Raw genomic sequence first — 15,486 nt, 5'->3', positions numbered from 1 at the left:
TACTGAGCCCCCATGCCACAACTCGAGTCTGCGCAGAAGGAAAGGTCCCACATGACTCAACGAGGATCCCACATGCTGCAACCCAGACCTGACACAACCAAATAAGCAAATAAAATATTTTAAAAATCATTAGGGGAAAAGATAAGCATGGTATCAACTTCATAACAGTTATAAAACTTGACAGAGAAGACATATCATCTTAAATACATGTCTCTAACAATAATACCTCAAAAGATACCAAGCAACAACTCATATAACTACAGAGAGCAAAACAAAAATAAAAACTGAAGCTAGAAACTTTAGTACACCCTGTGGAGCACACTGTGATGGGCTGTAGCACCCCCCTCCCCAGCCGTCTGTGTGTTTGGCTGCTGATGGTCCACAATAAAGTATTTCCCTGGGAATTGTCCTGGCTGAAGCAAGCATCCTGTCTCAGGTCACATGTCCTCCCTGGGGCAGCCACATCTAGTGGTGCTCACTGTGGGGGTTCAAAGACCTTCTCCCCTTGCCTCAACTTGCAATCTCTCTAAAGGGCCATCCCACTAAAGACTAGCAGGGAGGCACTCTTTCTGCCCCCTTCCGTTGTCTATGTCAGAAGCTTTCTCTATCTCTTTTATATTTTAATAAAACTTTATTACACAAAAGCTCTGAGCGATCAAGCCTTGTCTCTGGCCCCGGATTGAATTCTTCTCCTCCAGAGGCCAAGAATCCCAGCGTCTTTCATGGTTCAGCAACAACCTTTCATGAGGATGGGGGAGGGAGCAATTTCAGGACTGGAATTGAGTGGTTATTACCAGGAGCCATTGACAAGAAAAGGCTGAGGGTGATTAACCACCCATTTAAGGTGAAGTGTGAAAAGCAGAGGGCTTCTTGAAGCCTGAGGCAAAAATGTAAGAGTAGCATAACTTCGGCTGAGTTGGATTCTTGATCCCAGGAAGTTTTCTATGCCAAGGTCAGGACCTTGTTCGCAAAGGAGGAAACCCAGAGACTTGGGATGGGGACATTGGGTTGATGTGGACAAATATCTGTAAACACCAATCCCTCTGGATTTTGGAGGCCTGCAAACGTGACCCACTCCTCTCAGTCTTGTTTGAAGATGATGCAGAGGAAGCTTCTATTTTGTGATAAAACCTGTGTCCCCTCACAATCTACTTTCCTCCCCTCCTGATCCCTAGACCCATAACTAGGGTCAAGTCATCATGACAGCCCGCAAGAGAAACGCTGGACGTGGTAAGAGATGAAGATGACTATTCAGCTGCTGTGGGCCCTGGTCAACCTGCGTCTGCAGGAACCAGGAGGGTATGGTCTGGATCCCGAGGATGCTGGACCACAGAGCGTAGAACATACAGCTGGGTGTGGAGAGTTCATTGGAAAGGAGCACACGCCTGTGGTAAGGGTTTACACACTCTGCCAAGGGTGTCAGGAGGTGGTGCTAACACAGTGGTGGTGAGAAAAGCTTGGAGAAATGATGTCTCCACACTGAGCAGAGAGGCCAGAATCATTTGGCAAATGGTGGAAAAGACGGTTAAAAGGCTCAAAGTGGACAGTCCAGAACAGGCAGAAAATGTAGGCGTGGAAAACGTCTGCTCCGTTTCTTTGGAAGATGGGGGAAGCCCCTCCGTGGAGATACAGAAAGGGCTGTTGGGAGGGGGCACCAGCGTCACTGAAAAGCTCTGTTGGGGCTGATGTAGGGGGTTCCTTACAGAACCAGGCTCACCGAATATCAGAGATCAGGCTTACAGAAAGAGCAGAAAGGCCAACGTGGAAGGCGGGTGAGCAGGTGAGGGGAGCGCTTTATCTTCAGAAAGCGATGGGGATAATTACTTGAACACAGTGTCTTCACAGTCACGACACGGGTGGTGTTCAGTCTACACGACCAATGGGATAAAGGCTGGATCATCAGGAGGTCGAGGTTAGCCTTTACCTTTACTGGCCAAAAAAAAGAGGAAATACAGAAATTAATCAAGCTATGTTGGAAAGTGGAGACACTACTATGGTCTCTTCGCAAAGGAAAAATAATATACAAGTGCTGTGAACTGCCCAAGTTTACGTAATTTAGATGAAACGGAAAATTCAATTCCCTGGATTCGGCAGGCAGCCGGCCTCCCTGCGCTGCCCACCTGTGGTCACAAGAGGGCGCACGAGCCCGCCCTTCATGACCGTCCTGGCGCGCAGGCCTGTTCCGCCCGCGCATGGGGCGCCTAGTCCAAGGGGGAGGAAAAGGCTTAGAGTGAGCTTCCCGACTTATCTTGCAGAAGCTTCCGTTTAATAGAATGTCCCTATGTTTCATTCTTTACCTTCTCACAGTACCAGGATTTATTTTACAACGATAGCCGCTCATTGAGGCGTTTGAACGTCGTACTCATAACTTGAGGGAGCCTTTTGTAAAATAAGACAAAATCTTATCCGGTTGCCAGGATGTTTCTTGGCAAGAGTAGTGATCACAAGAAGACAATACATCAAAGAATATGTGATCAGAGATTTCAAGGGCCATTACAATTATCTGCATTTGGGAGTGAAGAATTCTGCAGAGTAGACTAAATGTTACCTGGAGTCTGAATGAGCCGCTCGTCTATCTTCACCTGTGAATTCCTATTGCTTTCATCAGATAAATCACAACATTGAATACGATTCTATATATTCTGCTCATGTTCATATGATCCCTAAAAACGAAACCAAGAGGATAAGACTCTTATAAACCAAGGAAAATGAAACAAAATGTTGACGGAATTACTGCTGTATGTTAATTGTATTTAAATATTGTGATTATTCAAAGCTATTATATTGCTGGATAATGTTAGCCAAGAATTTAACTAAAATTGCTCTTTAAAAATTTGCTAAATGACTTGTCTATTGCACCTTGGTGAGGCTAGGGGGAAAAACAAAAATTTTTTAGCTTTGTTAAAGGTACTATAAATGTGTTCTGTATTAAAGTGTCACAAAATCATACATTTCAAATTACCATCTGGCAACGGATGAAGATCAAGGTGTTTTTGCACAAAGGACTTGCCGCTCTGATTACCCACATGTGTCCTGACCATCATCCCCATAAATGAAGTGAAGACTTGAATTACCTCTCAGCCTTTGTAAGTAAGGCTGGCATCAGTTGCCCCCAGTTAGGACTCCTGAAGTGCCTCTTCCCATCCGAGCTGGTCTGCAGGATAGAGTAGGGTGCAGTGTGCAAAGGTCCGGTTACACGCATTTGCTGTCAGCAGATACTCCATCTTACCAACTGTCTTGAGATGTTTCAGCAGTCTTGGGGCCTGCGGAGCACTGCTGTTTACACCAGGCCGAGCCTCTGACTGGGGCTTCACCAGCAATGGTTGGATTTCGGCAAGGTCCCCTTGTGAAACTCGGAGGCAGCTAACACAGGACCCTTGCCCAGGCTCCAGAGGGCCCATTATAGGCTCCCTGGGATACCCTGTCAAACCCTGTTCCCTTGACCACGACCTGGTCCCACACCGATCCTTTAAACTGCTTAAGGAGACGGTAGTCCTGGGCTGGGAGTCCTGTGGCCACCAGCTGTGGAGCTGGTGAATGCGGTAGAGTCTGGGTCCTGGCTGCCAGCTTCTAGCTGCTTATTCTGCTTCCCATTAGCCCTTCTTTTCCAAGCTGGCTGCTGCTCCTTCTTCGTGGTCCCCAACATCACAGCCATCCAGATTTTGCAAAGCTTCCAGGATGACCTTCATTAGGGACACATCTCCCTGAGTTTGGGGACAAGGGGTGTTAAAATACACACAGCTGGGAATCACCCAGACTAGACAGCGAGGTGTCTTTACACCTGGAATGTGCCTGTGAGGGGTTTAGGATTTCTTGGAATTCTAGGATTTGTTGGAAAGGGTTGTGTCCCTAGAAAGAGGGAGGAGCTCCCTCAGGGCCAGCCCCCAAATCCCAACTTGCACATTAGGTCTGAGTTCGAGTCTTCCCCCTGTTCGGGGAAGTGGACTGAGAGTTTATGCCAAGCCATTGGCTCTCTGTGGGACTCCTTTGGGAAGATCGGACCTCCTGAGGAGAAGCTGAGGGTTCAAAGACCTGGTGTGGTCTGTGGTCGGAAGCGCTGAGGCATCAGTGCATCGCTGTGGATCATTGAACCTGCATGTCCTGGGGGTTGGGTGGGGGTGGGAGGGAGGATGCTGAAGGCTGTGGCTCCACTTCCTTCAAGAGCAGAGAGAACCAAGGTGTTTCAGCACCGAGGTCTGGACAGCGCCCTTTGACCGGGCTGGAGGTGCCCTAAGGGGTGGTGTACACACCTCTCAACCAGTGTGGGTATGGCAAGGGAGGTCAGGGAGGGAGCTGGGCCTGGCGCGCTGACGGTTCAGGGCCAGAGGGCAGGCAGATCCTGGTAGAGCCGCCCCAGAGCAGCGTGCCAGGCATGACCCTGGGGCCACTCCACTCCTGTGCAGGTAAGAGTGCTCCCCATGTCTACCCCTTCCATTGCCTAAGTGCAACACCGTGTTAAAATGGGTATTTCTGCTAAGAATCTAAGACAGCAGAGATCAGATACCTAAAGTGAGATGTGAGGCAGGCCGCCATGCAAAATTGACCCCCCGGAAAAAAAAGTGGCTGAGAAACTGTTGGGAGACTCTTATACCCCTCACCTATAGTGAGAGCATCAAAGCAGTTCTGGAAAGCACTGAAAAGGATTTCTAAGCTTTTGGAAAGATGATGGGGGGGTGGCTTGTCCCACAGATCAAACCTAGTGACAGTGATTTTAACAGGCCGCCTGGATAGTTTGATATGGGTCACCTGGTGTTTGGGGGGGTACTCAGTGGTCTGATATATATTTTTGCTCCCCTGGTGGTCCAGCAATTTAGACTCTGCACTTCCACTCCAGGGAGTGTGGGTTTGATCGCTGGTCAGGGAACCAAGATGCCACTTGTTGCGTGGTGTGGCCAGAAAGTAAAAAGGTATCTGCACGCTTTTTAAAGCACAAATTTGGGGGCAAAAGATGCAAGAATTCTTCCCATGATCGAGACATGCTCTGTGTGCCTGGGGTAGGGGATAGGGGGCTGGGAGTTTGGGGGAAGCTCCTCTTAGGTGCCATCTGAGGGGTGGCCTGGAGGGCTGATCACATCTCCTAAAAGAGCATCCTAAAGGCTTCCCCAGTAGAGAGCAACTAGCTGAAATACTATTTTCTCCAGGGCTAAGTGAAATCCAGGAGATAGAGCCTCAGCCCTGAGGGAGTCTCTTAAAATTCCACCAAAGTCGGAGAGAGTAGGGTGCTGCTGAAGATACTGACCGTGGAGAGTTCCCTGCACCCGTTTATCCTCCCTTCCATGCTTTGACTCAGAAGTGCTCCGAGAAACTTCAGCAAGACCAGGAGGGAAGCGGCTTCAACTTGAATTCATGTTCAGAGACTTGACTGTTACATAGGATGGTTGTAATCACAGCCTGGGGGAGTGTTTCTTACGTGAATTTGTCTCTCACTCTCTTCACCCACCTTTGCTCCGTCATCCATGAGAAGGAGAACTAGAAACTGAACACCTTTTTGAGGAATGATAGGAAACAGTCACTTTATGATCTCAGCTCACCTTATACATGTTTAGAACACCCTCTGAAACAAATGGCCAGTCCCATTTGCTTCCAGTCCTGATTCCTTGGAGACAACGCATACAGCACCAGTAGCTCAGCATCTATCAGGAGAGCATCTCCCTGGCCAGGTGATGTGTCCCAGGTCTGAAGATAAGGAAACATCCTCAGTGGGAGAGGCAACGGGCCAAAGAAAAATTTTATCATATACTGTATTTGTGGCAAGGCTGTGCCATCTTCATTTTTTAAAATTCATTTTAAAAATATTTATTTGGTTGCATTGGTTCCTAGTTACAGCATGTGGGTGGGACCTAGTTCCCTGACCAGGAATCAAACCCAGGTTCCCTGCACTGGGAGCATGAGTCTTAGCCACTGAACCACCAGGGAAGCCTGTATGCCATTTTAAAATGCTACCTTCCTTTCAAAATGAAGCAGTACAGCTAGTTTGGTGTGAAGCAAGAATGTGTAAGTAGATTAATTGAACAGAATAATATCTAGAAATTTTAAAAATGTTAAAATATTTGATGCCTTGGTGCTAGCGGAATAAACCTTTGAAGTTAATTTTAAGACAATTTTTCTTTTTCTTTCTCTTCATCCCTACTTTTTCTTTCTAAAAAGTGATACTTTAACCACAAAAAAATACCCTTGCCCCAGTTTTTCTAATAATGTATGCTGCTTTATTTTCTCAACTGGAGGAACAAGTGCTTATTCATGTGTAATAAATGAACTGAGTTAAAACTGATAACTTAAAATCCACTTTTATAACAAAAATGAGATTGTATTGGTAAAATATTATCTGACAATTACAACCTTTTACAGTTTGACTTATGAATATACAAAAAGAGAATTTTATCAATTCACATGAGAAACTTGAAGGACACCATTAAAACTTTGATAAAGTTTGCTTAGAACTAATTCTTAGGCTAGAATATCTACAAAATAGATTTGAACATACAATTCTTTTAAAAAATATTTATTTACTTGGCTGCACCAAGTCTTAGTTGCATGCAGGATCTTTAGTTTCAGCATGAACCCCTAGTTGGAGTGGAAGTTATGGCATGTGGGATTTGGTTCCCTGACCAGAGATTGAATCCAGTTCTCTGCACTGGGAGTGCAGTCTTAGCTACTGGGCCACCAGGGAAGTCCCTGAATGTAAGATTCTTGAAAGAAGAACAGTCTTAAGAGATTTCTGAGTGTTTGTTTGGTATTAAGTTAAAATGTTACTTTTAGGAGATTTAAGTGAATAGAAAGGGGTTGTTTTCTGCCTTAGCCAAGGAGGCAAGACCCACTTAAGACATTTAAGTGTAAACTCATGCTGAAATGTGAGATCTCTTGGATTAAGTATTGCTTCTACTGGTTCACAGTAGCAGGGGAACCTCAAAGAGAAGAGGAGAAAAGGTCACTGCAAGAAAACCCTAGGGGATAGCCTCCTGAGCACTGGGAGATGGGGATGAGCGCTGTGCCCCAGCCTGTCCTCTGGTCAGTGGATTTGAGAAGGGATCTGGCCCCCCCCCTCCACCCCCAGGGAACAGAGAGCAAGATCACGCATAGCACAGCCCCATCTGATGCCTCTGAACAGATTTTAGAGAAGGCCAAGAGTAATTTCAGAGTATGAGTAAGAGAGAAAGGCATGTTGTTTGTTTATTTTTAAATTCTGAGGAACTAGGAAAAGAGACTAGTTCATGACAGAAGAAAGATACAACAATGAAAATGATGGAAAGGTTCAGATTTTTTGTTTCCCCAGAAAAATAGTAGGAGACTTCCTTCGAGGTGTGGCCTCTTTAAAATGAGGTTTGACTTTGAGTTTAAAACAGAGGAGAGTAAGACAGGGGATGCCTTTTGGAAACTGAAATGACAATAGCAGGATCAAGTGCTCTCGGAAATTGCAGAGCATGGAATCCCAGATGGCGGAAATGCCTGAGAAGATGCCCAAAGGGCAGAGAGAATATGAAAACAGGAGACAATCTGAGAGGAGATTACGGAAGCAGAGGATGGAGCAGCATGATTATCCATCCAGGTGGTGGGAATTATCCACCCTATGGAAAGGTGAACACACTCCTGGGAAAAGTCTAGAGCAAAAGGAACTGAAGCAATACTGGAAAATATGCTAGGAAACTTTTCTAAACTGGCTGAAAAGTAGTCTTTTATAATTATTTTAATTTCCTCTGGTCTTGGGCTATGTTCCTTTATCTCCATAGCTTTGAGTATGTGAGCAATGCAATTTAATAAAAGCTTTTTGATCATAGGTTAGTTAGTCTCACAGGTTAAAAATAACTTGTTGAATTTTAATTTGCATTTCTCTAATCATATAAAGAAGTTATTTTCATGTGTTTAAAAATAATTTACATTTAGTTTCCCAGTAAGTCTCTTGTTCTGTCTTCTATTGTGCTATTTGCGTGTTAACCACTCAGTCCAGTCCCACTCTTTTGGACCCTTTGGACTGTAGCCCACCAGGCTCCTCTGTCCATGGGATGGGTTCTCCCAGCAAGAATACTGGAGGGGGTTGCCCTTTCATTCTCCAGGCGATCTTCCTGACCCAGGGATTGAGCCCAGGTCTTCTGCATTGTAGGGAGACTCTTTACCAACTGAGCCACCAGGGAAGCCTGTACTGTTTATCTCTTTTTAAAATAGCTCTTTGGGTGACAAGGGGCTGCAGTGTTCAGTTCACACCCCCAGGAGTCTTCCAAGTCACCCCTGTCAGATAAGAAAACGACACTATTGCAGAGGAATAGGAGCGCAGAAGCACGAACCAATCCTAAGCGGTCCAAAGTCCTAGGTTCGCTCGGTGGGAAAATGAGAAGCTATGACCCCGACGTGATTTGAACACGCAACCTTCTGATCTGGAGTCAGACGCGCTACCATTGCGCCACGGGGTCACAAACGGTACCTGAATTTTGATCCTTTAAGGCTCCTCAGTCCCGCCCATCCAGGTCCCTTCTCGGACTAAACCCTTTGCTTTCCCGGTGAACTTCTGGTCAAACAGAAAAAGACCGAGAATTGGGCGGGGGACATGGCTGTGCGAGCTCCCAGGACTCCCTCCCGGCCCACCCAAGCCCAGGCGGGGAAGCAGCTGCAAAACCCCAAGTCCGGCCGGTGCAGGGGTGGGGTGAGGTGAGTGTGGTACCGGGTTCCCGCCGCTGAAAAACGTTCAAGAGGGGAACAAAACCGGAAATTGGCGGGCACAGCTAGGAGGTGACTTTGGAACTTGGCAAAAAATTAGATGCTCCTGTGTCCACCCCTCGCCCCATCCCCCGTCATTTTTGAACATTACATAAGAGTGCAGTAACAATTAAAATCAATAATCCCATCACCCGCTGTAAAGCATTTTGATGTATTTCTTTCCAGATTTCCAACCTACTCCAGTCTTCTTGCCTGGAGAATTCCATGGGCAGAGGAACCTGGCAGGATACATGGGGTTGCAAGAGTCGGACACGACTTAGCAACTAAACCACCACCACATACATGAGTGTCCACCTGTGTGTGTTAAACCTCCTTTGCTATAAAGTACAGCAGTTACAGAAATTGGCAGAAAACAAAGAGAAGGATCGCAAACCCTTGCTCCCCCCAGCCCTGCCAGCCACCCCAAGAGCTTATCTGCCTTCCTCCCCCACAAGCAATCGACCTGGATGTCTATGGAAAGGTCTTCCTTGCTTCATAGTTTTATCACTCAGATGTGCATCAGTAAAAACTGATGGTGGTGTTCTGTCTGGGGCGTGTGTCACTTTTCATCCACCCCGTTCTCAGATTTCACATTTCTGTTGTCAGTGTGTCTTGTTACTAGAGAATGCTGACTTACATCAGTTAGTTATGCTTTCCATGGTGGTCCTCTGCTGTATGCTACTATTTCCCCCTTGGTAATTAATAAATATTTCGGGGATAAATGCTTTCAGGCTATGCAAGCTGTTTCTCTTCAAAGTTGCACCAATTTTAGCACCCAGACTTGACTGCAACAACTATGACTGTGGTGTTTGTCTCATGGTCATTTTCTGTTTCCCTTTTTCCATCTATGTTCATCAACATAATTCTTCTATGGGAAAGAAGTGGTACTTCTTGGGGTTTTCCTGGTGGCTGGTTAGTTAAGACTCTGCACTTCCATTGTAGGGGCCACTGGTTCGATTCCTTGTTGGGGAACTAAGATTCCCTCAGGACCAAAAAGTTGAAAACAAAAACAGAAGAACTGGTACTTCTCTTCCATTTACTTAGGTATTACATATTCATTTATTTATTTGCATCAATACAGATTCATAGATATTTTAAAAATTTATAGTTTTAATCCATGTGTATTAGTTGCCCAGTCCTGTTTGACTCTTGGTGACCCATGGACTGGGGCCCGCCAAGGCTCCTCTGTCCATGGGATTTCCCAGGCAAATATACTGGAGTGGGTTGCCATTTATTCCCCCAGTGGATCTTCCCAACCTAGGGATTGAACCCAGGTCTCTTACATTGCAAGCAGATTCTTTACCATCTGAGCTACCAGGGAAACTCTTTTAATCCATAGAATATCATTTTTAATAATGTTTCTGAAAGTCTCCCAGCTTTGGCTACAAGTCCTTCTGGTTGGTTTGTGTGGCCTTTTGACATCTGCATCCTGTTTCTGCACTTTTTTAGTTTCTGACACAAGATGTCCCAGGATTATTTTTTAGTTTCCCTGCATCAGGAATTAACCAGAAAACCATTTCTCCAAGGAGCTTTGGTTCATGTTTTTGGAGTATGGTTTTATGAAATCAAGATCTGGTTGTTAGGTGTGCTCATTACAATGGGCTGTCACCCTCCTTTTATTTGTAGCTTCTCTGACACTGAGAAACACAGCTCTCATTAGTCATAACATATGCACTTATTATACATATGCAAACATACATATATGTTTTCAGAATTACTAACCTATGCACCTGTAAGAAAAGATTTACTAAGAGGATTACCTTATATGTGTATGGCTTTTTGTTTTTGCCTTTAGCTTTACAGGCAAAATACTGTTTTGCAAAGTTATTTACATTAGTTCTTTTCTTCCCCAAGTCCTTCATGCCTGGTTATATTATTTATCTGTAGAACAGTTAGGTTGTTACTTTTATATTCCATTTCTGGTTCATGCAGGCACATATTCCCTGATTACTTTTAATTATTTTCTTTAAACTTCGGCATTTGTAAAATATTACCATGGTTCTAAGTGCCAGAGCTGTGTGAAAGGGTATACTAAAAACTGTGTCACTCTCTTGTGATCTCTATTACCCAGACTCATTGCCCTCTTCTTTCCAGCTCTTCACCAACTACAGCTGTAGGTAACTAATGTTTTCAGTTTCTGGTTGATCCTTCCTGCATTCTTTTGCACAAATGGGCAGGTATATGTTTATTCTATTACACCCTTTTCTTTCTTAGATAAAGGATAGCACACTATAATTATTATTTTGCTTTTTTTAGCTTAGCGAAAAGGAAATCACTCTACATCAGTTTGTTGAGATCTTTCTTTTCTTTCTTATAGCTACACAGTACTTTCTGGTGTGGATGCAAGCATAGCTTATTCAACCACTTTCCCATAGTTTTTCATAATATTTCCAAGATTCATCCATGTTGCCGTATGTATCATCACTTCATTCTTTTTTAGTGCCTAATAATATTCCATTGCATAGATATATCAAATTTTATCTACCAGACTGGTACAGTTAAAATCTACCAAAATACCAAATGGAGATTTTTTCAAATACAGGAGTAATCAGATTCTCCCCTTTACCAGTTTTTAAAAAACTATTGAAGGTTGTAGTAATCCATTTGTTTTTGTTTGTTTTTAGTCACCAAGGCGTGTCCAACTCTTTTGTGACCCCATGGACTGTAGCCCACCAGGCTCCTCTGTCCATGGAAGAGTACTGGAGACAGGAGTACTGGAATGGATTGCCATTTCCTTCTCCAGGGACTGAACACGTCTCTTCTCCATTACAGGTGGATTCTTTGCTGCTGAGCCACCAGGGAAGCCCCATATAATAATTTACATCTGCTAATCCTAGACTCCCAATCCAACACGCCCACTCCTCTCGCCCTTGGCAACCACAAGTCTGTTCTCAATGTCTGTCTGTTTCTGTTTAGTAATATGAATTTCAAATATTTTATCCTGCAGTTCTAAAATTTCCACTTGATTTCTGGCAGATTTTAATTGTTTTGAAATATTCTATCCCAGATGTTTTAAAAATCAGTTGTAACCCTCTTTCCTTCTAGCTTTCTAAACATATGAATCACAGCAGTTTTGACTGTTCACTCCAGGTCTGGATCATTTCTGGATTTGTTTCTATTGACTGTTCTGTTTATTATTGCTCACCAATTTTCCCCTATGGTGAATGTTGATTTTTTTTTTCTGGACAATGTGGATATAAATTTTAGAAGCTCTGGCCCGATTACACTAACTTCCTTCCCGTCTGCCTTGGAAAGCCATGAGCACTGGCCCCACAGAGAAATCACTGTGAGGGAGACAACAGCTTTCTCCTCAGGAGACTCGAGTCTAGAATCTGCTGTTGCACGGATCCTCTTATCACATTTCTGGATGTACCTGGCTTTCCTGATGTATCTACTGCCTGGGGATGTGGAACGTCAGGATTTTCTATGGTGAAAATATCACCTAAAGTGACAGGGTGGTGCTCTGCTCACATGGTGGTTTCAGGGAAATCCCTGGTACAGAGGGGCTGGCAGGAGTTGAGAGTTTTCTCTTGAAGATTGGGATCCTGCTCTCCTCAGTTATTTTGCTGTTCTCAAAAGCTCATTTCCTTCTTCTAGAGATTTCATGGGCTTCCCTAGTAGCTCAGCTGGTAAAGAATCTGCCTGCAATGCCAGAGACCCTGGGTTCAATTCCTGGGTTGGAAAGATCCCCTGGAGAAGGGAATGGCTACCCACTCCAGTATTCTTGCCTGGAGAATTCCATGGACTGTATAGAGATTTTACATGGAAAGAATTTTACACGGAGATTCCTTTTCCAATTTGTATGGGATGCAAAAATTCTCCAACTTGGTGAAGGCAGTGTCAAAATAGCAATTATTAAAAAGGATGCAATTGCCAAGTATTGGCAAAGATATGGGGGCAGGAGGCACCCTCATATGTAACTGGTGAGAGTCAGGGCTTTTGGAAGGCATTTGGCATGTGTATCAAAAGGCCTTATTAATATGTGCACTTTGTCCTAGAAATTCCATTTTTATGACCCCATGGAAAACAGTTAAGGATATTTTCCTGTAGGGTTATTAAAATTGTTTGTAACAGTGAAGAATCAGCAGCAATTTTAGCTGCTCTTTTCCAGAAGCAGAGTCTAGATTTTTGAAATATGAGAGGAAGGAGGAAGAATACCCCAGGTTGGGTTCCCCAGCTGATTCTGAGTGGATCTTTGCATGGAGGGTTTTGGGATCACAAGAGAAGGAAGCAGGACTGGGTAGAGAGAGGAGACGGCTGTTATGCAGACTCAGTGACCCCATGAAGAGCTCCAAGTTCACAACTGCCTCAGCGTTAAGTGGAAAGGCCATATCTCTACTCCTGGGTCAACTAGTCGTTGGATGTGGGCTGTCCCAGGAACGGGTCTGCTGGGTGAGGTGACTCTCAACCTCAGGACTGCCTGCCAACAGCATGTCTAGGGTGTGGAGAATAAACACTTCAGTTCTGAAAGTGGGGACTGGGCAGCCCACTGTTTCATCACTTGGATTCACTTCATGTGACTTTTGGGAGAGGCAACACCAGGATTCTGGAGGGTCTGTTTTCCTGAAGAAGGGGGATGAACTACAGTCTCCTCTCCTCCTGCTGCTGGTCTTAAGGTTGTAATTTATATTCACTGTTGCCTCCTCAACCTCAGCCAGCACCTGCACTCATCCTGGTGGCTTACCCAGTGGCAAGACTCCTTCATTCATCCTTGGGGCCCTGGTTGCCGTGTGCTCCTCAGGCTATGACTGCTGTGTGCGTTATTCACCACCAAGATGGGTAAGTTGGTACTAGAAGCTACTCTAAGACAATGGGGAATTACCTGGGTGCCAAACATATGCCTCCCTTCCCCCACTGCAGTAACAGTCCCACCCTTTCCTAGAGATCAGGATCAGATATCCCTGCAGCAGTCTTGTTGCTGCCTGGTCCCCTGGCAGCAGTTGCAGTTTACATCTCAAAGGTACTATCAATGACTATCAATGTGTTTCCTGAATTAACTGTTCTACAAAGTGTGGCCTACATTGGCACTTATGGCATGCCTTTTAACAGGCCATTCCAGCTCCAGTGTCCATCACCCTGGAAGCTTCTGGGGACGTGGCTGGTGATACGATTAGTGGATCCTGTGAGATTATGCACACTCTGTTAACTTCCTCTGCTGTACAGTTTGACAAAAGATAAAGGATAAAGAAGGATAAAGCTCCTTGTTTATTATGTGGATGTTATCATGTGGATAAATCAAACATTCTATGAGTCCCAAGATAGTGAGTAGTTTTGTCTGAGACCTTGCAAGCAGGAAAGGAAAGCAAATAGCTAGAGAGTTGATTCAGTTATATGAATTGCTGTTGTTTTCATAACAGAAGGGATCCAGTGGCACTAACTTGCCACCAAGTGTCTGACTGGTCTCCTAGTGGGGTGGTAACCATATTAGGGACCTAGCACTGGGGAGCCTGTGGCTGGAAGATTGGACAGTCAGCAGTTACAGAAAGTAAACAAGCCTTGGGAAGGAGCAGCCTGGGACGATGGGCGTATACACAGAGTTTCCGTCTCTGCCACCAGGGCTTCAAAATTTAAGCTTGTGTTGTCAGCACTGAGCAACTAAACAGAAGCTGATGGACATCAACTTAGATCTTGGATAGAAACGAAATGTAGGAGCTGGGCTTACATTTACCTGGCTTTTCCTCTGTTTATGGAGACCAGGGAGAAAATTTTGCTCTTACTGTCAGAGTTTAGGGGTGTCGCTGGAAGACGAAGGGGTAATATCCTAGAGGAGAAAGGTTTACAGTTATTTCCCCTCAAACCTTTAGCTGACTTCCAAGCTGTGAAACAAGAGAAACCCTGTAAAAAGCAGCACCTTTTAAAGGTGAGACTGTGTGTGTGTGTTAGTCGCTCAGTTGTGTCTGACTTTTTGCGACCCCATGGACTGTAGCCCGCCAGGCTCCTCTGTCCATGGGATTTTCCAGGCAAGAATACTGGAGTCGGTTGCCATTTCCTTCTCCAGGGGATCTTCCCAGCCAAGGAATCGAATTCAGTTCTCCTGCATTGCAGGCAGATTCTTTACTCTCTGAGCCACCGGGGAAGCCACCCGGGAAAGTGAGGTTAGGAGAGGTTAAATGGATGAGCTGATTTCAGCGGCTGGCACAGTACAGGGAAGATAGAGATTACAGTTCAAGATCAAGCTCTACCAAGTGAGACAGGCTTGGTAAATGCCTTGGAGCTTGCGCTGAGACTCTAGGAGAACCATGCTCTAGAGCAAGGACAAAACCGAGACAGACCAACTTTAACGTGATCCACTAGTACTCTGTTAAAATAAAACCTTATCCTCTCTAGAGGAAGATAAACCAGGGATCTCTGCAATTTTTATACTTACAATAGCTGGCATCAAATGAAATATTGTACTAATATTTAGTAGGTGTATTAAAAAATTATATAAAGCAAATATCCTCCATTAAAAAAAAAAAGATAACAGCTGACTAGATGGCAAGAAAAACAACAGACATAGGAGTAGGTTCCAAAGTGTAGCTACTGTAGTTAACTGTTCAGGACTTGAAATAAATATTATTAATATATTCATGAAAAAAGAATGGAGAATTTGAGCAGATACCTAGAATCCATAAAAAGACAGGATGAAAATTCCAGAAATAAAGAAAATCTAACTAAAGTTAAAAATTCAAAATGTGGGTTTATTAGCAGATTAAGACAGTGGAGGTGTACAGTTTGATGCACACGGAGAAGAAAGGTGGGAGACAGAGGAAGCTTTAAGAGAGACCTGGACCACAGTGAGAGACAGTGGAATGCCAT

The 15,486-nt window shown here is 44.6% G+C and overlaps 1 non-coding gene across 1 annotated transcript; it reads right to left on the bottom strand.

Annotated features, from left to right (window-relative positions):
* Positions 1–8,333: 8,333 nt before the first annotated feature.
* TRNAW-CCA (transfer RNA tryptophan (anticodon CCA)) lies at positions 8,334–8,405 on the bottom strand. Its single transcript has one exon. It is a non-coding gene; the product is annotated as a tRNA-Trp (tRNA).
* Between the last annotated feature and the right edge of the window lie 7,081 nt (positions 8,406–15,486).

The sequence above is a fragment of the Dama dama genome, chromosome 5, assembly GCF_033118175.1.
Source record: "Dama dama isolate Ldn47 chromosome 5, ASM3311817v1, whole genome shotgun sequence".
NCBI lineage: Eukaryota > Metazoa > Chordata > Mammalia > Artiodactyla > Cervidae > Dama > Dama dama.
Note: the sequence above shows the minus strand (reverse complement) of the source record. Positions and strands in the feature narration are given on the sequence as shown.